Genomic DNA, 26,326 nt, shown 5'->3' on the forward strand with positions numbered 1-26,326 from the left:
GGAGGTGGGAGTGAGTTTGTATTTAAGTGCAGCTGCCCTAGAAAGCCAGAGGCATCAGATTCCCCTGGAGCTAAAGTTACAGACAGTTGTGAGTCACCTGGGTGCTAGGAATAGAACCTGGGTCCTCTGCAAGGCTAATGTGCGCTCTTAATTGCTGAGCTATCTCTTTCCCTCCTTTAGTGGAATGGTTTTTGTGGGAATACTATGAGAGGAAATCATACACTTAGGTGGAAACAAAGAATTTTCAGAATAAGCCATTAAAGAAAACACTTCAAATTACATGTTTTGTTCTCTAATGATTTAGAATACCAGGGCTCAGGGAGCAGCACACTTGGAAGCATCTTGTGAAGGTAACTGGTGATTGGAGGCCTTCCAGATTTGTTAGAGGACTCTAGAGGTTAATTAGAGAGGTTTTCTAGTTTGCATTAGTTCACCTTCTGTCTCCCTGGGGTCAGTGTGTGACTGCTGTGAAGAAGGCATTTGTAGCTCACAAAGAGAGAAGCAGGGGGATGGGAGAATACACCAAGATGAGGTGACATCCCAGAAAGAGACAAGTAAAGAGGAACAAAGAGGAGGTGCATGATGGCTGGAGATGACGTTAACAAAGACGCACATAATAATCTCTGAAAAGAGTTCCACCAGGTAACTCCTTCACCTCCAGTCACTGCGCTGACTCGCTGGAGCTGATGCCAGGGCAAGCAGGCAAAGGGACAGGTAGGAAATGACTAACTCATTGTTCATTCATACATGCAATTCTTGAAATGATATGCTTATGGATTGGAAAATCTTTTTTCTCTGAGTAAATAGATAACTTGATGAAAATTTAAGAAAAAGCAAATGATCAGTATTAGTGAACATTTATTAAATGCTAAGAGACAATTACCCAGCAATATGTTGAATACGTTGTTCCCCATTTTTGCATCAAATCCACTGGCTTCCTATTAATGACTACTCCTTATGCAAGAGAACAAATTAGATAGATGATTTGTAATCCAAGTGATAAAACAAATTTAGCACATTTCACACCACAACAGTGTTTTTGTGACTCTATCAACTGCTTCGCCGTGTTTCTCAGTAGAGGCAGCTTATGGATGGTGACTCAAGATGTTTCTGTGATTTTTGTTCTCTCCCCCATTGTTTCAGTCAGGAAATGTATCGTGTTTATTAACCCCTGTTCTGTATTAGACACAATGTAACATACCAGAGACAGGACCCACTCTTTGCTCTCATGTAGTTCCCAGAAGCATAAACAAACTCTTAAAAACAGAATGTTAATTGGGCAGTATGTTGGTCCATCTTATGTTGCCAATAACTCATTGCCACACACTGGATGGGCCAGAAAGAAAGGTTTATTTTGGTCCATGATTATGGGGGTCCAAGGTCAATTTACCCATGGAACTCTTGCTGCTAGACTCCCAATGTGATACAGAGTTCTACAAGGTAAGAGGCAGGTAATATTACTGTGTGTATACATGCACATACACTTGTGTGTTCAATAATCTCTCTCTTATCATAACATTAAGATTCAACCATGAGGTTCCACCTTGATTATGTCATCTAGTCCTAATCACTCTCCAAGTTTCCACCTTTGGACACCACAGGTCAATTTTCTACCCTCTAAATACCTCAAACCAGGGATTAAGTTTCAATACATAATCCCTGGAAGACATACTCAGGCCATAAGAAAGCCTTAGGAGGTATGAAGAGCTGTAAGAGGGAACCCTTTTTAACTGTGATTTGGTGGCTAAGGAACACTACTGTGCTGATCTAAATGATGAGCAAGGTATAGCTGGATGAGAGAAGTGTTTGAGATTGAGCAGGCAGTGTAGGCAAAACACAAAAACTAATCTGGTCTAGGGAAAAGACATTACTTTTCTATCATCCAGAAGTATGTCCCATTAAAGTGTAACTATGAGGGAAGGGCCACACTCAATTGTATACTCCAGTTTTCCATTTCTTTCTAATCCTATGTTCAATGAGGTCAGGGTGGTATCATAGAGATTGACTATGGTGGTAGGAACACTTACACTACAGAAATTGGCAGCTGCCCGAGATCAGGCTTTTTATTTCCTGGAGAGCTAGTTGTTAATCATTTCCAACACACCAGTGGACACTGATCCTAAGGACGCTGCTCTAGATCTGTGATGTGGCGTTAATTCTTTTTACCTGCTTCTCCTGATGTTCTATATCATCCACTGGCAGCTGCTCTTAAGCTGCAAGTGGGCTGGAGATAAGCACCAGGGTACAAATGCCAGCATTTTGTCTCCCTTCTCTCCTTCAACTGTGAATCCTGCCATCTTCACACATGCCAACATCCTGTGAGTTTTCCCACATTGGTCGTTTTTCAAGTCAAAGCTATGTTAAAAAAATAAACTGGCACTGTTTTCTGCAGACATTAATGTTCATTAACACATACCTAGACTCTCACAGCTTCAGTTTCACACCTGTGATTTGATTTACATGAATAACTAAATCTTTGCTTATGCCTCCTCGAGGTTATTCAGGAGAAACTAGCATTTCTCTTCCAGAAGCAGATTTATCCTGTGAAAAATACTCAGAAACCTGATGAAAATACTACCAGAAATTCTCCATGAAAGAGAATTTGCGAAGCATTTTGGAAGGTCCCAGGTTCCAGACCCAGCATAACAAGCAGATTTATCAGAGATAAATAGTACATTCACCATCTATCTTGCCACAGTGACCCAGTTTCCACAGCAAAGCTCATATAGGGAATAAGAACTAAACCAGAGATGAACTAGGTTTAACATATGATGCTTTGTAATTTTCAGTCATTTGACCTCCATTTTATTCTCTCATCTCTTATTGATCTCACACAGATTTATGCCCAGAGCATACGGGTGAGTTCTCTACTGCCCTGTGATTGGTATCTGTCTGTTTTCCTTTAAGGAAAGTCAAACAAGAAAGAGTAAGCTCTATCCACATGGTGAGTGGAGAGTAAGTGGGAACAATTCTGGCTCTATCTGAGGGGTAGATGAGAAAATTCAACCGAACTCACAGCATGCCGGGAGTTTATTTATTTTCACATTCAATACAAATTAGCATTTTAAAATTTTATCCATATGCCTTTTTCAGCAAGAAGAGGGGGTTTTATTTTGGAATTCATAGCAAATGTTTTGGAAGAACTGCATAAACCATTTTTTCCCTGTAGATTTTGATAAAAAATCCTTGGTGCAAAGGCACTGAAATCACTTTGCAAAAGTAACTGACATGTGCAAAGACCTTCTAAAAGCCACCAGGAATGACAACAGGATAGAGAAAAGGTGGAATGAGACCCTGTTTTCCTGGATTCACTCTGTTTACTCCTAATTAAACTGGGAGTTTAGCTGAGTGGAAGTTTATGTTTAGTTATGTGAATCCCTGGGTTCCATCTTCAGTACTGCAGAGAAAAAAAAAATCAGGAGTCAACAACTATCAAAACTAATAGAATTGGTGTTAGTATTAGTAAATTAGGATAATAAGATTTTTTTCAAACTAAAATGTTTAAAAGTTTACATGAATCAACTTCCTAAAAATGCTGATTCCTCCATTTTCTTAGTTCTGCAGACATTCTTGTTTTCATTTCCAATTTGGTGTAGTTTATACAAATATGAACTTAAGCTAAATCCTACACCTTGTGGCTTTCTGTCCATAATGCAATGAGAATCCTATTAAACCTTGTTGTGCCTCGATCTCTTATTTGTAGACTCAAAGAATAATAATTCTCACCAGGAATTACTGAGAACATTTAAGAAGTATGAACAGCTATATGGTCATGTAAGTGGCTATAGAGTTAGTGCTGTTTTTCACATCTAGTCTTAAAGCTCTAATTTGTAGTATGAAAAAATTTAAGACTCATAACCCAAGGTTTTATATATATATATATATATATATATATATATATATATATTTGAGAAATGACAAGGGTACTGGATGGTCAGTCTTTATAATAGATAGTCTGATTCATATTTCTGCCATGATATACATTGGGAGGATGTGGCTATATTTTTAGAGACATATTTTGAAATATCTTTATTGAAAATATTTTGTGTTTTTAAACAGTTCCTTCCTTTCTTTGTAGAGAATGAACATTAATACAGCAAAAGTATTAGTCTCTCAGTTTCCTTGGCATTTTATCATGTATGTTCAAGTTCTCTATTCTGTGACTATGTCTATTACAAATGAAAATCACAGAAAGAAAAAAAACCAGAACTTCCAGTACTTTAAACTTTTCTTCTGTTCTGTGATCCAATTGTGGCTGGACTTAATTTTTAACTGAGCTTGTGAGTTATAGTCTCCTAGACTAGAGTAGCTTATGACTTGCAGGAAAGTCTAGGTTATTCCTGGTATGTTGGCAGAATCTTGTTTCATGTGCAAGAAATTTTAAAGTAAACTCATCAATGTTTCCAAATGGGAAACAATATCAGTACAAAGTGGTTCTCTAATCATCAGATAACTGAATCTTACCACAACTCTTTGTCAAATAAAATTTAAAGTGACTTGAGAGCTTGAAAGCCATATTGGCAAAAGGCCCAGCATCTTCTATTGTACCAGCTATCCACCACATTCTATTAGTTGCTGAAGGTCCATCCACTTAGACACTCGAAAAGTCTCTCATGATGTTAATATGACTGCTGTATGACTATCATGACCCACCACTGCCCCAACTTCTCAAGGCTTCCAAGGACCCTAGGTCCCTCTAATTCCCTGCAGTTGATGGCCCAGAAATGCTAGTCTAAGGCCACAGTGGTTTGTTGGAAGGGCAGACTCCTTCAAACAGCTAGAATTCAGCCATCCATATTATGTATCTTCTATAAATGCTATGACATGTCATACACTTCTTGGCATTCCATCCCAGAGATAAGCACATCCCAGAGATAAACACATTCTATCCTTTGACATACAAAGAAGTGGCTATTTTGATTTCTCTCTCTCTCTCTCTCTCTCTCTCTCTCTCTCTCTCTCTCTCTCTCACTTTTGGATAGAATGATCACAAATCAGCAGGTGGCTCTTGCCTTTGTGTAGATGAGAAGATAGTATTAAAAGTTATGTGTGTATTTATTAGTGAACTGGAAGAGAAAAAGACCCTTTCTAGAATTGTGGACACAACTATTGGAACCAGCATGGTTGGTGATGCACCCCAGGGGACTAAGGTGAGCAAACAGCCATCACTTTCCTCCCTGGAGTTTTAAAAGAGTTGAGGCAGGGCCCTGGTACTAGAACCCAGATTGAGAGAGAGAGAGAGAAAGAGAGAGAGAGAGAGAGAGAGAGAGAGAGAGAGAGAGAGAGAGAGAGAAGAGAAGTAAGAGTGGGAGGAAGAAGAGGAGGGGGGGAGGAAGAAGAGGAGGATGAAGGGACAGGGACAAAGGTAAAGACAGAGAGAGATACAACATGGATAGAAGGGTTACTTGTGGCTTATAGGGAGGTAGAGTAGGTGGGTGTGGGATATATTTCCTGGTTTCTGTCCTACAAACTCTTGACCTCCTGCCAGGGCTTCACATTACCTACCCAAAGCAAAACCTAGACACATGATGAGCCCAAATGCATGTACCTTTACTGGCTGAGCCATCTCACTCACTGAGTTATTACTTCTTAGTCAGTGAGTTGTGATCCTGTCTATGGTGATATAACTGAATGTGGGGATAATGAAAAATCTGACAACAGTAAATGCTTTCTAAACATACAAGGACCAAAACAACCAAATGTCTAGTGAGTCTATGTATTTCTGGAAGCACTTCCAGTGTTGCATCATGTGACCACACCACAACCTTGCTTCTGAACAAACAACCTGTATATTTTGCACTGCCATGTCCTCAAGTCCCACAATGCCACTGAATGCTTCCTAAAACACTTCAGGTCAGATTTCATACTATTGTATGCTATCAGCTGAATGCTTTTAACTGTACATTCAAAGCTTACTGCTCTTTTAGAGACATAATGGTTGAATTATAGAAAAAAAGAGTTTAAATATGTTTCTAACATCATTTGTGAGCATGTAAGTACCAAATTATGTTTCAATTGTAATATGCTAAATGGTTTGATTTTAACATTTGTTCTTTGAATTGCTGAGCTGAGTTTCAGTTAAAACAGTTAAATAAAGTTTAGCATTGGAGTAGGACTGAATTTCTGAAGTGCTCCTAGACAGACTTCTGTCATTTTGCAACATATATTGAATGTGAGTCAGTGTTCTCAACACTGACCAAAAGAAATCAAATTATCAATCAACTCAAAAAAAAAAAAAAAAAAAAACCTTTGGAGGTGCTCTACGAGACCGACCAGAGGTTAACCTCAGGTGTTGCTTCTCTTTGATTTTTAAGACAGGGACTCCCACTGGAATCTGAGGCTCACTAATCCAGCGAGATGAGTTCATTCCTCCCTCTTTCCTTTCCAATGTGGGATTACAAGCCTGTTTTTACCATGCCTGGCTTTTTACTTGCATGCTGTGGATCAAACTCAGGTCCTCAGTAAGCACTTTACCCACTGAGTGATATCTCCAGCTCCAATATTTAATTATTTAATATAGAAATTAACTAGCACATCCTTTCATCAGTATGTAAACTTGGTTTCATCTTTAACAACACAAAACTATATGAGCATATAATGTATTCTTTATATTGTATTAAAATACACTCCTTTATGAATTATTTCCAGTAAACTTATACCTATTTTGTTTACCTGTTCTGTTAGCTAGGGTGATTTTTGTTTTGTTTTATTTTGTTTTGTTGCTGTTGTCAACTTGATATTAAGGAAAAAGGAACCTCTATTGAGAAAATGCCTCCATCAGATTGGCCTGTGGGCCAATCTTAGGGGTAATTTTTTGAATGATGATTGACATAGGAGGGCCAGGCTGACTGTGAGTGATGCCATTCCTAGGCAGGTGGCCATGGGGTACACATGAAAGCAGGTGAGCACGTCATGTAGAGAAAACCAGTAATCAGTGCTCCTCTACAGTCTCTCCTTTCAGTTCCTGCCTACAAATTCCTGCTTTGAGTTCCTTCCCTGATGGACTAAAATTATAAGCTGAAATAAAAAACCCTTTCCTCTTGATGTTGCTTTTGGTCATTGGTGTTTGTCACAGCAAAATAAAGCAAACTAAGACTACCATATACCCAGGGCCAACAGAAAGATGTTCTGAATGTAAAAACAGTTAACAATATTTATTCTAGCTTCATTTCTGTTGCTGGGTAGAATGATCCAACAACAACAACAACAACAAAAAAAAAAAACAAAAAAACAAAAAAAAAAAAACATGGTTACTGTCCATTATTTTGTGAAGGCAAGGCAGAATTCAAGCAGATAGTCATATCACATCTATGGTCAAGGGCAGAGAGAAAAGAATGTGGTTTCTCAGACTTCATTAATGAATGCTAGCTTCCTTACAGCATGGCCATGGCTTCCCATAAATTCTAAAAAACTATTTTTAGTGAGAGGCATTTAGGTCTCTGCTTATAATATATTATAGTTGGATCCTATTGATCAAAGCAGTTCAGATGATACAAGATAAACTCTTAGTCTTTGTGGGATTGTGTTACACAGAGCATAGGTATAGGGAGATACAGTTCATTAGAGGTCACCAGTATGATGGTTCACTACTAAGACATGGTCCATGAAGTTCAGAAGAGCTCACCCTTAAAGTGAAATGGTACAGGAAGAAATCTAGAAATAAGGCTTGCTAAAGAAGATGATTCTATTATTTTATTTTCATAAAGGCAATTGCATACTCTACTCAGAAGCTTCTTGCCATGAGCACAGACAGTCCTACTTCTATGGTTTCTTCAATATGGAGCAATCATGCCATTCTCAATCCAAGAAGGTCAGGATTAGAGGCATTATGGTTAGCAGTTTTAATCTTTAAGTTTGAGGAAAGGAAATAAAGTACAGTGCTGAGGAAAATGGACAAAGGACTGGGAACATAGAGTTAAGGTCATTTACCACCTATTGAGAGGTCAGTGAAAAACTAACACCCAGACTGTCCCCAGAGCCATGAATATGAAACTTGCTAGAAATTACTGTTCTGGGTAAATTTCTTTACCACTGAGCTATATCTCACAAATCCCTAGTTTAAGATCCATGATGGCACAAAACAAACAAGCAGATAGACCCCCCTCTCAAACAGACTTATAGCTTTATCCAGCTATGATGACTAATATGGCTGAGACAGGAGGATCACCACAAGTTTCAGGCCAGTTTAACCTATGCGGCAAAAAACGATCTCAAAATCATCAAGGAAAAAGAAAGTCATCCATCCGAGTACTGCAGTTTGACTATAGATCACAAATCAAAGCCACTTATTTAACAGCTAGGAAGCATTATACTTACAAGTACTTCACAATCCTGAAAAATTAGGGAGTGAGGGGGTGGAATGTGACCTTCAGAATTAAGCTTTCCTCCTCTGGGATGGAATTCTTTCTGCCCATCTTCTTCCTACCAGATTAAAGGTGGTAGCTCTGTCTAGGCAGATATAATCAGTCGACTATTCTGCATGTGTGTCCTTTTCTGGACAGTAATTTGTCTGTAGATGGAAAGAGGCAATTCTTGCCTAGTGGCTGTCACCACACAACTGGAGTAACTCCAAGGATGCTCAATTTCTTCTCAGAATCCACGACAGGAAGCTGTCAGGAGCAGACAAGTCGCTAATCAGAATGGACATTAATATATAAATATTTGTATCGTCAATTCTATGGACTTCTGATGTTTTGAAAACCAACTATCCATGTAAGGTAACCTGGACTGTTGTCTGTTCACTCCTCTCAGCTATTTCTAAATAAAATATGGGAAACCTCCTAACAATAAACTCAAAGCCATGAATTTGCCATAGTCCCTTAACTCATAGGTTAACCGTCCCAAATCAGTTAAAAAAGTTAAAGAAGGACTGGGTCTAGGCCTTGTATTCCTAAATGTGTTATATAGGCACAATGCCCATGAGAGTATCAATATTCACCTCACTTTTATATTAATAAGGAGCTCGTACCAATGAAAACCTTAAATTTGAAATCAAAGTAAATTTTGTACCATTTAAGAAATTATAACTTCATCTTGATAATAATTATACAGATTTCTACCAATAGGTTATGGCTATGCATGCATCACTAAGGTCTGTCAGATGACTCTGGGCCAGAAGGCTGAAGATTTGATGCACCAACGTTCAGTAGTATAGGGGTTTTTCAGGTGTTTAGCGGTCTCTATAAATTGGCTAAGTTTTAGAAGCTATGTTTAGTGCTTCCCATAACTTCAGTTAACTCAGTCATTCTGGATTTCTGACGGAGTTGAAGACCTATAGTCTCATTGCCAATCCTGGCTATTTACTTTGAGAGAAAAGATCTGAGTGGATGGTTTTCAGCTGACATTCATTCTAAAGCCAAAAAAAAAAAAAAAAAAAGAAAGCCAGGATCAAAGTAAGTGTTTTAGTTAGAAGAGATGACAGAGGTTCTGGTTAGTCAACAAAATGATGGACTGGGTATTATGACTATCTTGTACCTCACTGGTACAATTAGGAATAAGTATGCTTTAATTGTATTTTGAGAGAAAAGTTTTACTTTAACAGGAAGAGTGATATGTAGGAGGAGCTAAGTGGGAAGGAGTACTGAGAGGAAGAGATGGAGTAAGGAGAGAAGATGAAGGAGAGGAGAAGCTAGGTGATGAGAGAGAGAAAGAGAGAGGGGGCATGGAGGCAGATGTTCACATGTCTCCACCTGTCAAAGATAGTTTTTATATCTAGGTTGGGTATTGGGTTATGCTTCTGATTGAGCATTACCAAACTTATAAATCCTTTGATTAACATTTAAAAAAATATATAAAAGCAAAAAGGAAAGGGGGGACATGGGACAGGGGTTTTCTAGGGAGGGGAGATGGGGAAAGGGGATGGCATCTTAAATATAAATAAAATATAAAATAAAATTTTAAAAAAGCTTTGAGTAGTCTCAGATTCTTCTCAGTCCTGCAGAAGTCTTAGGGGTCGGGGGTGACCTTCTAACCTCATGCAGATTCAACAACAGACATGAAGAAGATCTTAGATGTACATAGAGATGATAATCTCAGTGTGTGGTGCTGTAAAAGTACAGTGTCTTTTCATGAGGAGGAGTAGACTTTTTGTAGGCCAGATTTGGAGGCCTCTGAGTAGCTCCAGTATTCTGTTCTGCCTCAGTGTGGCCTATATTTTATATCTGCCCTGCAAATCATTTGCAGAGGAAAAAGCATAAACATATAAGCCATAGTGATGAAGGGGGCAGGCTGAAATTTTCAGATGAGTATCAGATTCTAAGCATCCAAATGAAAGTACAATCAAAATAATCCTTTTCAGACACTGCCTTCTAGGCCAATTTATAAGCCATATAAATAAAGCAGTATTTCTATTGTATGTTTACAAAAGCTAAGATTAAAAGGAGTTTTATCAACCGTGGTCACTAATCTTACTTATCTGAATAGCTCTTAACTCTTTCTATTATTCCAATTTACCTTCAATGAATTTTTTTAAAGCACCATAATTTTGAATGAAGAGGAATTTGAGTATAAAGAATGTGTCACAGATGCTGCAAATGACATGGAAAAAGAAAAATTTAATTCATTCTTTGAGAATTTCATATATATATATAATGTAGTTTGATCATATTAACCCCCATCTGTGTTCCAACTCCTCTCAGAGAGCCTCCCCGTACCAATTGCCACATTCCCCATTCCAATTGCATGTCTTCTTTTATAACTCACTGAATCCAATTGGTGTTCTACTTATGTGCATTGGTATAAGGCCAGAAAAATTTTCAAAATGATTTGAAAACTAGTTTGAGCAAGGGTGACATTGTTGGAATAGTTAGAACCTTAAAGTTGTCTACTTCAATCGTAATGGTGTACGTTTATGTTCCAAGTTCTTGTAAATTTGTCTAAAGAATTATTTTCTTTACTTCAAGTTATATTTTATTAAATAGCCAAAACATCTGTGTTGGCCAGCCTCTCAGATGCCCACAGTGGTCCTTGCCTTGTAGTAGTCACTTCCTTGAGTTGGAAAGAACTTGGTGGTCCACTAATGATAGCAAAGGTCAACAAGACTTTACTTCTGAGATTAGGCCACAAAAGACCAAATTCATTTTTATTTGTGTTCCCTCATAGAAGCTCTCTCCCTCTCTTAAAGTCTTTGTCATGGAAAAAGGCAAATTGCAGTGTTAGAAAACTGCCCTCCGGAGAGGTCCCTTTGGCAAAGAACTAAAAGAGGCTTGCATCTAAGAGCTAACAATTACTGGAAACCCTAGACCCAAGAACCTATGTGGACTTACATCCTGCTAGCAGCCATGTAAGAGAGTTTGGAAGAGGACTGTGTTACAATCAAGCCTTCACATGAAACCACAACCCAGATATCACTCTGATGCCAGCCTTGTGAAACACTCAAGTCAGAGGAGTCAACAACACCTGTCAAGATTTCTGACCCCCAGAAACTGAAAGCTAATATATTTTGTTGTTTTAAGTCAGTTTTCCAGTAATTTGTTACACAGTAGTGGATAATGAATGCAGAATCACTGGTGTGACTCTATCAAAGGAAAAAAATAACACTTCTTTGTACTGTCCTCTGCCTATGAAGAACATTATTCAATAAATCTCTACAAAGCTTAAGATTTGTATGTAGTCAGGGATCCTAAGACATAAAAAAATAAATTCAAAAGGCACAACTAACCAATAAGAACAGGGCAGTTTGGGTAGAATGTGGTATGATGTTTGCAGAATTCATTCTTGGAATAATGGCTAACTTTGTACACTTCTTGATTTTACTCTGCATTTCCAATTGAAATGGAAAGTTATTTTTCATTTATTTCACCTTTTACCATAAAAAATATCATCAACAGACTATCCTAGAATAGCTTCCAGGAAGGATATTAATTAAAGCAACTGCATAAACAGAATTCTGTCTCTCTACAAGTCTTATTTCATGCTTGAGCTCTTTTCATGTTCTTTGAAGATAGCCTCTTTTCCAGGCAGAGCTTTAGCTTGATTCACTCTTGAGAGATGACCAGGTTGGCTGCTGTCCAGCTGCTTGTTTGTGGGAGCCTTCCTCCCTGTCTCTGGCTACTCAGTTCATTTGACTAGAGCTGTCTGGCCTGACAGTGAGGCAGGCAGCTGAATGAAGTCATAGCTGCCAGTCAGCCTGGAAACAGCCCATGATGCTTTCTCACAGTCGTGGTGAGTGACTGTCCATGGGAGGGAGGTCTAGGCCTCTGAAGGAGGTATCTTGCTTGGGCTGAAGCTTGTAAAAAAAATAGAAGTTGAGCTACACCTCCACACCCCCCCACCTCTCTTTCACTAATAGCTCATGAAATAAACTGAGTTGTTAATGACAGAGTGATTTCCCTGCAGGTCTCAGAGTTGCCAAGAACACCCAATTTATAAACCCAAACCCAGTAAGTTTACATTATGGGTATATGTGTTGGCAGATTACATGTAAAAAAAAAGTAAAACTCACAGACATGAGGCCCCTTGGTACAGCCCACAGCTTGAGTTCAGATGGTGCCAACGTTTCCATTAATACTTGCAAATTTTAGAGGTCCAAATGGGAGCTGGGAAGAGATCCCGGGAGGGATCTAGGGAACTCTGAGAAAGGTAACTTGGGCTTTTCCTGACATCAACTTGAATGCAAAGCTTCACAGAAGTGAGAATTAATATGATGGTTCAAGAGAATCTGACAGATTTTGAGTGATAGATGAAACTAAAAATTTCTGTTAGTGTTAAGTCTGGTCACTTGCATTTCTGGCAGTGACAAACTGTGCTGGCTCTTCTGGACATGCAGTTGCAGGAAACTTCCACAGTTTTATATTGTATGTCTTAGAACTGTTGAGAAGAGATGAGAAATCTCTTTTACTAGGGAATCATTTTGGGGCTATGTCAGGATGAATAAATTGTGTCTGCCATTTGAAGTCAGCTCTTTTGTTGTCCTGAGTGTAGACAGGGTCTCTAAAAGTACACACCTCACTCTTGTGTGGAGTACACTCAAACTATTGATACTAATTCAGCTTTGTCCTGGGTGGCTGGCCAATGGCAAAATGTTCCTTCCAAAGAACCAGTAGCTTCATTTCAAAGAGATAGAACTCGGGTTGGCTGGTAGAATCCAGAATAATGTGTGGATGAATGCTATAGGTGAGGATAAAACAGGTTAAAAGGCTTAGACATCACGAGCTGAGCCTCATAGCCAATGGGAGAGGAGAGTGAACTACTTTTTGATTCCCTTCATTTAATGTACTTAGATGTCCACATTCTTTCCCATGTGTCTTAGCAGTGCATCTCAGGAAACTCAGCAGATTCTGGACTACTGACCTGTTAACGTGGTTTTTTGTCATAATGCTTACAAAGAGAATGTAGGTAGAAATAAAAAGACATCTGTAGTAAGCCTCAAAGAGGCCCTTCATTTTTCTATTTCCTTGCTTTTGAAATTTCTGCCACCTGAAAAAAAATAGCAACATGTCAGAGTAATTGTGACCCCAGAATGGAAAAAAAAAGAGTTAATCTGAACACTACTTGAATCTTGAAACTGAGACCAATTCTCAGATCCTTGTACTGGAAGAGAATACTAATAGTCCATATTTATCAGTTTTTGTAATTGCTGGAACAAAGTACTACATAGAGGCAATTCAGGGGAAAGACTATTCTCACTGACAGTTCCATGGCAGAAGAGGGTCTGGCTATGGCATCCAGACAACTTGTAGCTATTTCCTGTTGGTAGGCTTCTCCTCTTAATGGTTCCGCAGCCTCTCAAAGGGTACCACCATTTGGGATCCAAGTGTTCAATCACATGAGCCTGTGAGGGACATTTCCAATTCAAACTATAACACTGTGGTAGGCCATCAGGCTTTGGAATTATTATGTAGAATTTTTTTCTGCCTCACTTTTCAGTACTATGGTTTAAACCCAGGGCTCCATGCAATAGCCCCATTCCTTGGTATCGTGACTAACTGTGCAGTTATGAGTAAATATGGAGACATATACTTCAGTAGAATTTAGTATAACTGGAACCCTCAATCTTCTCATGTTCAAATATGAGAGTTGTCATCCCAATTGAAGAGAACAGTAGCTATTATCTACCTCCATAAGGGAAACAAAGCTTAGAGAGACATCCCTGACATGTGACAAGTCACCCAAGTACTGGTAGGTATTTTGTGGCACAATCATGTCTGGACTCCAGATCTCTAGATTCACACATCAAATTTAAAAAAACATTACTTCCTTAGAAAACATGGTTTTTAATCAAGGGATCATATGTGTATTTGTATAAACATTGGATATACAGTATAATAAAGCCTACCCAGCATAATCTATATACAGGAGCAAAGAAGCGACATAATAACTGTACTAGTTTTAGAAATTCCTCCCAGGATATTTTCTCATCAGCCTAGACACAATATACATATTTTTAAATAGGAGGCAGGTGTCTAGTTCCTGAATTCCAATGCTGGATAGGCGAGACAGGAAGAAAAACATTCTCTTAGAGATTAAATGTTGATCTGTTCTATCCCAGAATTACCACTTATACAGCCTAAGTTACAAAAATAACTATTAACTCTTGATCTCTCTCTTTATGCAGACCTCCATAATAAGTCTTACAGACTACTATTTTGCCATTTCCCTAAGGATCTGTTAGAATGGAGTAGAATTTGATGAAATACACATGGTCCTATCTGAATATGATGTGATCACAAGATGATCTTTTTCAATTCTTGATTGTGATGTCAACCATCATAACTCCACGTTCAGAGAACCTGAAACCGTTTTGCCTCTGTGGGCATATATATGCATGTGGTGCATATAAACTTAAGAAGACACACAGGCACGCGCACACACACACACGCACACACGCACTGCACTCACACATGTACACATGCACAAACAATAAATAAGTAAATCTTTGAAAAGGGATTTGGGGGAAATACTTCCAAAGAACCCTTATTTTCCTAAAAGTAAAGCTGGATAAAGTGTATGTTTACAAGAACTTCAATCAACCAGGGACTTCCCAAGCTCAGTTTCTGAAGTTTTCTGAAAGAGTCCTGAAGTAGGAAACTTAGTCCATTTGCTTGGCTTAATATGTTACCGTTTCTCTGCATGCATGTGCAACAGTCAATAAAGGAACTATGATGGCGGTAGATTATAAATTATAAAAAAAGTGAGTAGTCCTCCCTGCTGCTCCAGATTTGGAACTTAGCTCCCAAATTCCATGCTCATCTTGCAGCTTAATGTGCCTCAATATGTACTGTCTTCTAGGTGTCCCTGAAAAATCCAGACATGCTATTATGTGGATGTCTCAAGCAGTGTTCTAATGGGGAACAGCTGACACACCCAGAAGGGGATAATTGAGGAGGATTTATTTGCAGAGTTGGCATAGGGGACTCACAAAGGAGCATGTAATAACTTGTGACTCCTAGCAGCCAAATTGCTTTTGCCCTCGCCTGAGGGTTGAGGAGAGGGAATGGGTCTCAGGATTGGAAAGGGGCTAGTAAGTTGCCCCAGACTCACATACTTGGAAGAGATGATCAGGACATATTCCCAGGCTGTAAAGAGATAGTCAGTGGCATTAATGAGACTGCCTTTGCTTCCTCTGTCACTGATCTTTCGAAACTGTTCTTCATGGGTCAAACACAACTGGGGGTGAGAGGCCATGGAGCCCTGTTGATGTAGTCTAGACCTACAGAGTCCTGACAGAGAGCAAGGAAGAGATGGGGCAGAGTTGAGCTGAGGGGACAAAGCAAAGACATCTGAGTCGGGCACTCACTGATACATTCTGACAGTCCACCCACAGATCTGTGGACACACCGAGTACAAAAACATGCTTCTTAACTACACAAACATAATTTGTACCTAGTAGAAAAACTCTTTATTCTTCCACATGACTTATGTTGCAATAAGTCATGTGGATAATTCCAGAGCTCTTTGGAATATATTTGTATGCTAATCTTCCCGTTTCTCCCCAGATATTTTTTGGTGGAGGGAGGGCAATTGTTATGTGTGTTAAGGGGTAAAATATGACCATCCCTACTGTCCTGTAATTCTCTAACTGATCAGTACCCCAGAGAACTGTGCCAATCTCTGAGATGTATTAAAATGTTTGCAGATACTGCCAGGGATGTGTGTTTGTGTTATATCCTGAGTAGCCATGCAAAACCCTGTGTAAAAAAATTTTTAATTTGATAGATTTGATTTTTTATCTAGAAGGCAATATTCTGCACAGATAGCATCACAAAAACACATTTAGACATCACTGCTGCTTTCAATAATAGGTCTAATACATTTGAAAGAAGAAACCTACAAATGCCCTTCAAAAATAGCAAAGAAATAACAGCTTTTGTTCTTCTCTGAGAAAAAGATGAATAAAGCAGATGCCTAATTCTGCTCCCCTTTAACCCCTGAACTATAATCATGTAACAATATCTGTGCATGAGTCTTCAGAAAGCCCAAGAAGTGATGAGCATACATTGCTGAGTTCATTGTCTATAATGATAAAGATGCTGTCCCTCTGAAGTAAAGGTTCAATATTGCTAGGTGTTGACATCAGCAGAGGGAATCAAATATGTTTATTTAAAATTGGAATTGGGGTATAATTAAGCTAGATGAAGATAAAAGTGTGACAATGCTACATGACATAGTCCTAAGGTTCTCTCTCTTTACCAGTGGAACATTCACAGAGCATGTCAGGTATGACGTATTAAGTGGTAATTACTGTTGATTCTGAATTTTGGTGATAACAAAGTAATGTGTTAACCATCATTTGTTCTTTAGTAGGCATGTATCAAATGCTTTTGTCTCCAGCATCATGTTCTCCAACAATAGGAAGTGTCAAAGAGCAAGATTTTATGTTTGCTCTCTGGGGGCAAGGCAGAGATTGGTGGTAAGGAAATGTGGTCTTATAATAGAGAGAGAGCAAGGACAAGCCTCCATGTGAGGAATGTACTAATTCCTACTTCAGAAACACAGTCAGCATGAGTGAACTAGGTCAAGCAAGGTACTAGGAACAGTGGGTGTTTGTTCAAATGATGCACATGGATGGCAGTGGTGAGAAACGGTATCTTTGGATGGATTAAATAAAGAATAGTAACTAATACAAAATTCAGAGAGTCACCATTCTTCTTCAATATTTTCTTACAGCTCTTTCAGATTGACAGTATTAGACCCACATTCCTCATACAAAAGGAAATAAGAATATAACAAAAAAAAAAAATCAAGGGTTGAAAAGAAGTGTTTCTAGATAGCCATAGCTTTCCCTTCATGAAATACCACTGCCTAGCTGTGGTAGGATTCTTAAGAACGCAGAACATCTTATTGGGGAGCAGCGAGGAAAAACTGTTTCCCCGACAGCTGCCACACATAGAAACTATACGGGGGAAAAAAAAAAAAAAAAGCCCTGGTAATTAAGTACCTGTGCATTACTTGTGCTTGTGTTGTTATACTTCTCGGTCATGATGGAAATTTTGAGATGGTACCTTAGTCTTTTTGGTCTGTTATGACAAAGCATTGTAAGCTTAGTCTACAGGTGTTTATTTCTAACAGTTCTAGAGGTTTGGAAGTCCTGTCCCGGTGAAATCCCTCTTCTGGTTGTAGACAGCCATCTTCATTTTGGACCCTCTTGGGGTAGAAAAATAATTGAGAGGCTCCCAGGCTTCTCATTATAAAGGTAGTAATCTCAGTCATGAGAACCCCCACATTGTGAACTCATTGCCTCTCAAAAGTCTATTACACTCGAAATTGGGGCTTCAATATGTAGATTTGGGAGAGGGGACGCAAACATTCAACCTCTAGCAGATGGGAAATGAAATTTTAAAAATGCAAGCTAAACAATTCTGCTTGACAGTACCTTGTATGTTATTTAAAAAATCTAAGAATTTGATGACTTTTGCTGATTAGGCTTTCTTAAATTATTAGGATAGAGTTTCTAACGTTAACACAACAAACAAGTTCCTTGAGTGATCTTAAACAGGCATATGGACAATGTTAGAGATAGGTATGCATTCCCAAACAGACTTAGATAGGAAGCAGATAGCATATTTTCATCAATCAGAGGACCACATTCCTAAGAGGAACTAGGGCAAAACTTCCCGTACACACCTCAGACAAACAGCTGAGATAATTATGACTGAGCCTGGCTCAGATGCTCTCTTCAGGGCATCAGAGCCTAGCAATTCACCTCTCTTAGGTGAAGGCTAGAAGCCTTGATCATTTCAACACATGTGTAAGTTTGTTTTCTATCCACAAGCACTGTGGATATCCCAGCATAGTTGCTCAAACACTCAGAATACTGGGGGAGGAGAACTGTGCTGACTTGGAGAGCAAACTGGACTGCATAGTGAGTGCCATGCCAGTTGGGAATATAGAGCGAGACCTTCTGCCAAAAATAAATAAATGAAAGAAAGAAAAATCATATGTGTTTTAAGTTAGGTTTATATTGCTGTAAAAAATACCGTGACTGAGAACAACTTGGAGAAGAAAAGACGTATTTCACCTTACTGCTTCTTCATGAAAGAGAGTCAGAGTAGTAAACTGGAAGAAAGAGCTGGGGCAGACCCTAGAAGAGTGCTGCATACTGAAGCCAGTAAGCTCTTCCTGGCTCACTAAGTTTGCTTTCTTGTATAGACAAGGACCACCTGCCTAGGTAAGGGTGGGGGAAGGCTTCATTCCCAACAGTGTTCTGGGCCCTTCCACATCAATCATTAGTCAAGAAAATGCCTCCAAAAGCTTGCCTAAAGCCCAATATGATACAAGCGTTGTCTCAGAAAGGTTCCTTTTCCCAAGATAGCTCTAGCTTATGTCAAATTTATATCCTGCTTCTGTGTTCCCCTAGAAAACAAACAAACAAACAAACAAACAAACAACCCAGAACACTATATAACACTTCAAATATTGACATTCTTTTTGATTTGGCTTAAGAAAGTTTAGTCCTAAGGATGTTAAACATTTCTTTAGGTACTTCTTGGCCATTCAGTATTCCTCAGTTGAGAATTCTTTGTTTAGCTCTGTACCCAGTTTTAATTGGGTTATTTGGTTCTCTGGAATCTAACTTCTTGAATTCTTTGTATATATCGGATATTAGCCCTCTGTCAGATGTAGGATTGATAAAGGTCTTTTCCCAATCTGTTGGTTGCTATTTTTTCCTATTGAGAGTGTCCTTTGCTTTACAGAAGCTTTGCAATTTTATGAGGTCCCATTTGTCAATTCTTGATCTTAGAGCATGAGACATCGGTGTTCTGTTCAGGAAATGTTCTCCTGTACCTAAGTATTCAAGCGTCTTCCCCACTTTCTCTTCTATTAGTTTCAGTGTATCTGGTTTTATGTGAAGGCCCTTGATCCACTTGGACTTGAGCTTTGTACAAGGGGATAAGAATGGATTGATTTGCATAATTCTACATGCTGACCTCCAGTTGAACCAGCACCATTTGTTGAAAATGCTGTCCTTTTTCCACTGGATGGATTTAGCTCCTTTGTCAAAGATCAAGTGACCCTAGGTGTGTGCTTTCATTTCTGGGTCTTCAATTGTATTCCATTGATCTTCCTGTCAGTCACTGTACAAATACCATACAGTTTTTATCACTATTGTATCACTATTGTAATACAGCTTGAGGTCAGGGATGGTGATTCCCCCAGAAGTTTTTTTACTGTTGAGAATAGTTTTTTGCTATCTTGGGTTTTTTGTTAGTCATCAGGAAAATGCAAATCAAAACAACCTTAAGATTCCATCTGACACCAGTCAGCATGGCTAAGATCAAAAAATCCAGGTGACAGCAGATGCTGGCAAGGATGTGGAGAAAGGGGAACATTCCTCCATTGCTGGTGAGATTGCAAGCTAGTACAACCACTCTGGAAATCAGTCTGGCGGTTCCTCAGAAAATTGGACATAGTACTACCTGAGGACCCAGCTATACCACTCCTGGGCATATATCCAAAAGATGCTCCAACATGTAACAAGGACACATGCTCCACTATATTCATAGCAGCCTTATTTATAATAGCCAGAAGCTGGAAAGAACCCAGATGTCCTTCAACAGAGGAATGGATACAGAAAATGTGGTATATTTACCCAATGGAGTACTACTCAGTTATTAAAAACAATGAATTCAAGAAATTCTTAGGCAAATGAATGGAACTAGAAAATATCATCCTGAGTGAGGTAACCCAATCACAAAAGAACACACATGGTATGCACTCACTGATAAGTGGATTTTAGCCCAAAGGCTTGGAATACCCAAGATACAATTCACAGACCACATGAAGCTCAAGAAGGAAGACCAAAGTATGGATGCTTCAGTCCTTCTAGGAAGGGGGAACAAAATACTCACAGGAGGAAATACAGAGACAAAGTTGGAGCAGAGACAGAAGGAAAGGTCATCTAGAGACTGCCCCACCTGGGCATTCATCCCATATACAGACACCCAGACACTATTGCAGATCCCAAAAAGTGCTTGCTGACAGGAGCCTGATATAGCTATCTCCTGAGAGGGTTTGCCAGAGCCTGACAAATACAGAGGTGGATATTCCCAGCCAACCATTGGATTGAATATTGGGTCCCCAGTGGGAGGAGTTAGGGGAAAAAACTGAAGGAGCTGAAGGGGTTTGCAACCCCATAGGAAGAACAACAATATGGACCAATCAGAACTCCCCCCCACACACACACAGTGCTCCCAGGGACTAAACCACCAACCAAAGAGGTACCCATGGCTGCAGCCACATATGTAGCAGAGGATGGCCTTGTAGGGCATCAATGGAAGGAGAGTCCCATTGTCCTGTAAAGGCTCAATGCCCCAGCATAGGGGAATGCTATTGGGGGGGGGCAGAAGTGGGTGGGGGGAGCACCCTCATAGAAGCAGGTTGTGAAGGTATGGGATAGGGGTTTTCCAGAAGGGAAACTGGGAAAGGGGATAACATTTGAAATATAAATAAATAAAATATTCAATAAAAAAAGAAATCAAAAAAAAGGAAGTTTGGTCCTATGTTCTGATCATTCTAGTAAAATGAAGCCCAGATAATGATTCAGCAAAGCAGCAAGAAATTTGTTAGGAAGAAAGAAGATGAGTTCATTTGTATTAAAAGCCATGGGGTGATACTATTTAGATGATTTATAAACTACTTCATGTTTGCATTTTGTATTATTTAAAAAATAATTTATATTTTTAAGAATTATGAATATGTTAGGACAAGTATAGTGATGTAAGCCTTTAATCCCAGCACTTGGTAGGCAGAGGCATTTAGAATTTGTGAGTTTGCAGCCTGTCTGCTATACATAATAAATTTTAGACCAGTCCAGATTACATATTGGTCTGTATGTATGCAAATGAAAGCAGGTACTCATGGAGGCCAGAAGAAGGTATTAGATGTCATTTCCATGGAGCTGGAGATGTCATTTCCATGGAGCTGGTGTTACAGTACAGTTACTACCCATCATCATGGTGATAACTGAACTCTTGTCCTCTGCAGCAATGTACACCTTTTGTCACTGAGTATTCAGTCTAGCACCCATGTCGCTGCTTTAATGGGAATATTGAGCTCAGAAATTTCACAGGATTATGTGGGCTTCTTTGAGGTTTGTTTTATCAGAGTTGAAGCTCTTGGCAGAGGGCCTTTTGATATTTTCATTCTTTAAAAGGTGTGCTTTGGGTACTATTCAGGAGGAGCTTATAACTATTGTCTAAGCCATTATACTAGTTCTAAGCCTTCCATATATTCCAAAATCATGTTATTCAGAAAAGTAGAGAAAGCATGAGCTAAGGTGTTACAGAAGATGGCCTTTCTACACCATGTCTCCTCACACATTTCCTGGAGTTGTCCATGGACTGTTCATTGCCAACCTCTGTCTATTCATTCTTTTTAATATTGTGGGATTATTTTTAGCAGAGTAAGATGCTTTTTTTTGGATGAAGAATCACCTAATTGCTTGTTTTTCTTAGTCCTTCGCAAATCTAATTAATGTTAACTCAGGTGGAATATTATAAAATTATTTATGCTGTGGGTGATAATTACTTGCAAATGCATTTATGGCTAGAATAAAGCTTCAACAAGTTCATACAATTCAATTATCCAGCCTTTGGGTAATGGTTTCTTTCCCTTCCTTTAAAAAATGCTATTAATTATCCTTAGTTTACTGTTAGTGAAGACTTTTTCCTGAGCATTAACTCTTTGGCTCATTACACAAATCGTCAACATGGAAAGCAGAGACAATAGTACTTTATTTTTTTCTAAAATGTAAATATGATGAACAACACCTTGTTTGTAGAATATATTGAGCAGTACTATATTATTTTTTCGGAAGGGAAATGGATGAGAATCATCTCACCACCAAGTTCACACACCCAGATTTGCTGCTCTCACTTCATATACTTCCAGGTAAATTTTTAAATCTGGTAATTCTTTATTTTAAAAGCCCTGAAATTTTGAGAGGGATCAAAGTGTCTATATGAAAATTGTAGTAGGTTCTTTGCCAGTGCACAGTAATAGAGTTGATTGTTACAAACTACTTTCAGCAAAGGAACACATATTTTAATCCCATCCTTTCAAATGATAGCACTTAGCAATTGACTTTTCTCTGGATAAATAGTACATTGTATCCTCCCCCCCACCCCCCAGGATTTGGCTTGAAAGACAAAATAGTTTAAATCCAATCATTATCCCAGTCACAGTTTCCACAGGACACTACCCCTGTGGTAAAATAGCTTACAGCCCACATTTGTTTTATAAAGTACTACCCATCAATATTGATCTTCCTTTGACTCCACCCATCCCTCCCCCAATAGAGAACTTCAAAGTATGTCCTTGAGAAAATTACTTCACAGAGAGTGTGAGCAATCAGATCTGTAATATTTTTTAAGTTTATGGACTCTGAATTCATATGCAATACACGGAAGCTTTGGGGTATTCTTTCAGTAGAAATCAAATGAAAAAAAAATCTAGAATAAGAAATGTAGTGTGGGTGTGGAGAGAGTGGAGTTATAGGGAAATAATACCAGTGAAGGAAAAAACACTTCACAGTTTTTAATTCTCTATTTGGCTTTGCCTAACCATGTATTTCCTAAAGATACCCAAAAGGTTGTTATATATACTCTTTCTGTTTCTCTCTGTCTCTCTTTGTCTCCCCCTCTCTCTATATATATTTATAATAGTATATGTAGTATATATTAATATATAATATATAGGTAGTATCATATATGTTATATATTAATGGCATATTATAAGCTTCTATCATATATGTAATATGATATATATTATTCTCTATCATTAACCTTCATTCTGTGATAACATTCTGATATTTCTCCTGTCATGATATGGAGAACAGTAGAGGTCATACATAATACTCCAAATTATGGTACATTGGCTTGCTGAAGTGCTTTGAACAGGTTGACATTATTCTGGTCTCCTGGACATAGGTCTTGTTTCTCTAGAATGATGGAGAGGGCCTTTCTCTTAAGTCATCCATCTAAAGGCAGGCTTCTCCAGAAGATTTACTTCCAAAAAAGAAGACTAGACTTGATCCTACACTTGGGACTCTGGAGAACTTTGGTTTTGGTTCCTGTTTATTTTTAGGACCAACTCACTTCCCCTCCAAATCATTTATTTACTTTTCTTCTATATTGCCTATCTTCCTGGCCCCTTCACCAGTGAAACGAGTTTATAAGCTTTTAAGTCTCAGTCAATTATAGGAAACTAACTTGATGCTTCCAGCAGTTCGAATTACATCAGCCAAAGAAGCAGAGAAAGGAGGTGTAGAAGGGAATCAGGACAGGACAGGGTCTCCATGCCACATGCTGCAGATAGAAGCCATCCTAGCCCTCAGGAGGCTTGAGTCCTGGCTCTGTAAATGAACAGTTGCATCTAGGAGAAATGTGCACTGGGGTATGTGCAAAGTATTTAATTAGCAACACGCATAGAAGAGTTGGATACAAAATGGTGGACCTGTATTCTGTCCTGGCCCAGCCAGGTGGCAATTATCCCTCCCTTCATTTCTCTTTTCCTTCTCTAGCTCTAGTACTCTGATAAAAGCAACCTTTTTTCTCTCTTCTTCTTTCTCCTCTTTTGTTTCTTCCTCCTCTAACCACAAATTAGATTGCTTGTTCCCAAATATAGTGAGCCCCCTTTAAAATTACCAGTAAATTTCTGAAATCCAATATAGTGTCTATGTCTAATGTTCAGACAATGAGGACAAATGAGGACCAAAATATATTTAGTGTGACAGTCATTTCTCAGCTGAAATCAACTCATGTCTGAAATATTTTTTCTACCTCGTCCCTCCCCAGAGGCAGTTCCATTTCCCTGCACAGACAACAATAAATGGTTGTTGAACTGAATTAAACTGAGGTGTAACTAGTGCATTCAGAGAATTCCGTGAATATGATTATGGAAATAAGATTAGAGCTCTCACAACTCGTGTTATACCAGAAGAAAAGACACCATATGTGATGAATGATACTGGGGAGTGTGGGAGAAAATAGCTTTTGAAAATTAAGTAGATTCTGAATTTGGGGATAAAAAAGTGAAATACAAATCAGGCCTTTCTCCACTAAACTCTGTTTGCATTGGGTAAAGTGCAACTTCCTGTTTTGAAGAAAAAGGTTTCCATGGTTCAAAAGGTCTCCTGGGGACTCACTCATCTCCTATCAACATAACATTTGAATCGTTTTAAATGTAAATCAGGGGAAATATGGATTAGATTTCATTTGCAATACATCTTAAATAAGTGAAAGAAAGAAAGAAAGAAAGAAAGAAAGAAAGAAAGAAAGAAAGAAAGAAAGAAAAAAGAAACTTGGAAATTATTGCAATCATTTGAGAGCTGCAGACTGATCCATTTCCACATCTGATATCAGCAGATCTGCCAGGCCCAACATCTGAGTGAGCACCATTCCTCTTGTGAGGACAGTAGGCATCAGATTGCACTCTCAGCACCACCATAAGCCAACACCCAGTTATGGCTCTTCTACCTTAATTCAGAGAAGAATCTTTATGAATAGCAAAAGAACTCAAGAATAGAATGCTCACACAATTCGATTGCCTTTGAATGTTATTTAGAGCAATCACACGTCTAAAAAACAACTGTTTTCTTGCACAGCTTTCTCACACTTGAGCACTCATCAGAACCCCCTGGAGGGCTTATTAAAACACAGACAGCTGAGTCCCACCCCAGGAGTGTTTAATTTAGTAGATCTGAGGTAGAGCCTAAGAATTAGCATCTTTAACACATTCCCAGGTGATGTGGAAGCTGTTGGTCTGAGGCCCACACTGAGAAGCAACATCCTGGTGTGCAGACACACTCTGGGGCCTTCTTTGAGGAATAGAAAAGCTGTGCACTTTATATTCATGTATTCACTGATTTAACAAACTGAGCACACAGCTCCTTTGTACCTGCATAATGGGTTAGGTATGTTTAGTTTATAACAAATGAGCCAAGGTTTCATAAAACAATTGGTTTTGCATATGCAAGATGAAAATGCTTTTACTCATTCTCATTTACACAATAACATCCTCTCAACACATGCACTTTTCACAGAAAGTTTAGAAGTAACCATCAGCTGGTCCTAGATTAAATCATGATGCATGAATGGACTTTGTGTCAATCAGAGATTACTGTATTTAATGCACTAGTTTCATTCATTTGAATTTAATTATCTATCATGAGAACACTTTCTTAGTGCTGAATTCTATTTGCTACATGGTTTTCCCATCAATTCTTATTTACTTAGTCATTTTTTAATTAAAATGCAACTGAGGGTCTTCTTATAATTTGAATATGAAATATCTTCCACTGGATTGTATGGTTGAGGTTTGTCAGCTGATAGGCTTTGGGGAAGTGATTGGATCCTGAGGTCTCTAAGATAATCAATGGCTTAAGCCCTTGATGGGTTCAGAATATGACAGTATTATGGGGAGCTTGTAGAAACAAGGAGGAAGTAGGGCCCTGAGGACATGCTCTGGAATGACTTATCTCATCTCCTGTCCCTTCTCCATCTGCTTCGTGACTGACATGAGGTGAGGAATATCTGTGACATACTGCCCCTGCTAAGATGTTCTGTCTTGCTTCAAAGTGATGGATCCAGCTGACCTGGGGCTGAAACCCCAAGAGATGAACACTAGACTAAGAAGCAGCTATGTTGGACTTCTAAAAATATTCTTCTCTGAATGTGAAAAAAAAACACACTAGTTTTTATTAAATACAAGATGCTTCAATATCTGTGGGAGATTAGATCCAGTACCATGCTGTAAAATCCAAATCATCAAATTCTTATATACAGGGGCAACACAGTTTTCATATAGAGACTACAGACATTAAACTCCTGCAGACATTAAACTGTCTTTTGATGACTTCTAACACTCCACACAACACAACAGTGGAAAT

At 38.7% G+C, this 26,326-nt stretch overlaps 1 protein-coding gene across 4 annotated transcripts in view; it reads left to right on the plus strand.

Moving 5' to 3' along the window:
* The first annotated feature begins 482 nt into the window (after positions 1–482).
* The window catches only part of Ndp (norrin cystine knot growth factor NDP), a 105,682-nt gene continuing 79,838 nt past the window's right edge, over positions 483–26,326 (plus strand). For 3 of the 4 annotated variants that reach the window (XM_076919071.1, XM_076919073.1, XM_076919072.1), the window contains exon 1: positions 483–714. The gene's annotated coding sequence lies outside the window, so the exon portion shown is untranslated. The remainder of the gene's footprint in view (positions 715–26,326) is intronic. The other variant, XM_076919074.1, reaches the window with a different exon arrangement.

This window comes from Arvicanthis niloticus, chromosome X, assembly GCF_011762505.2.
Source record: "Arvicanthis niloticus isolate mArvNil1 chromosome X, mArvNil1.pat.X, whole genome shotgun sequence".
Taxonomy (NCBI): Eukaryota; Metazoa; Chordata; class Mammalia; order Rodentia; family Muridae; genus Arvicanthis; species Arvicanthis niloticus.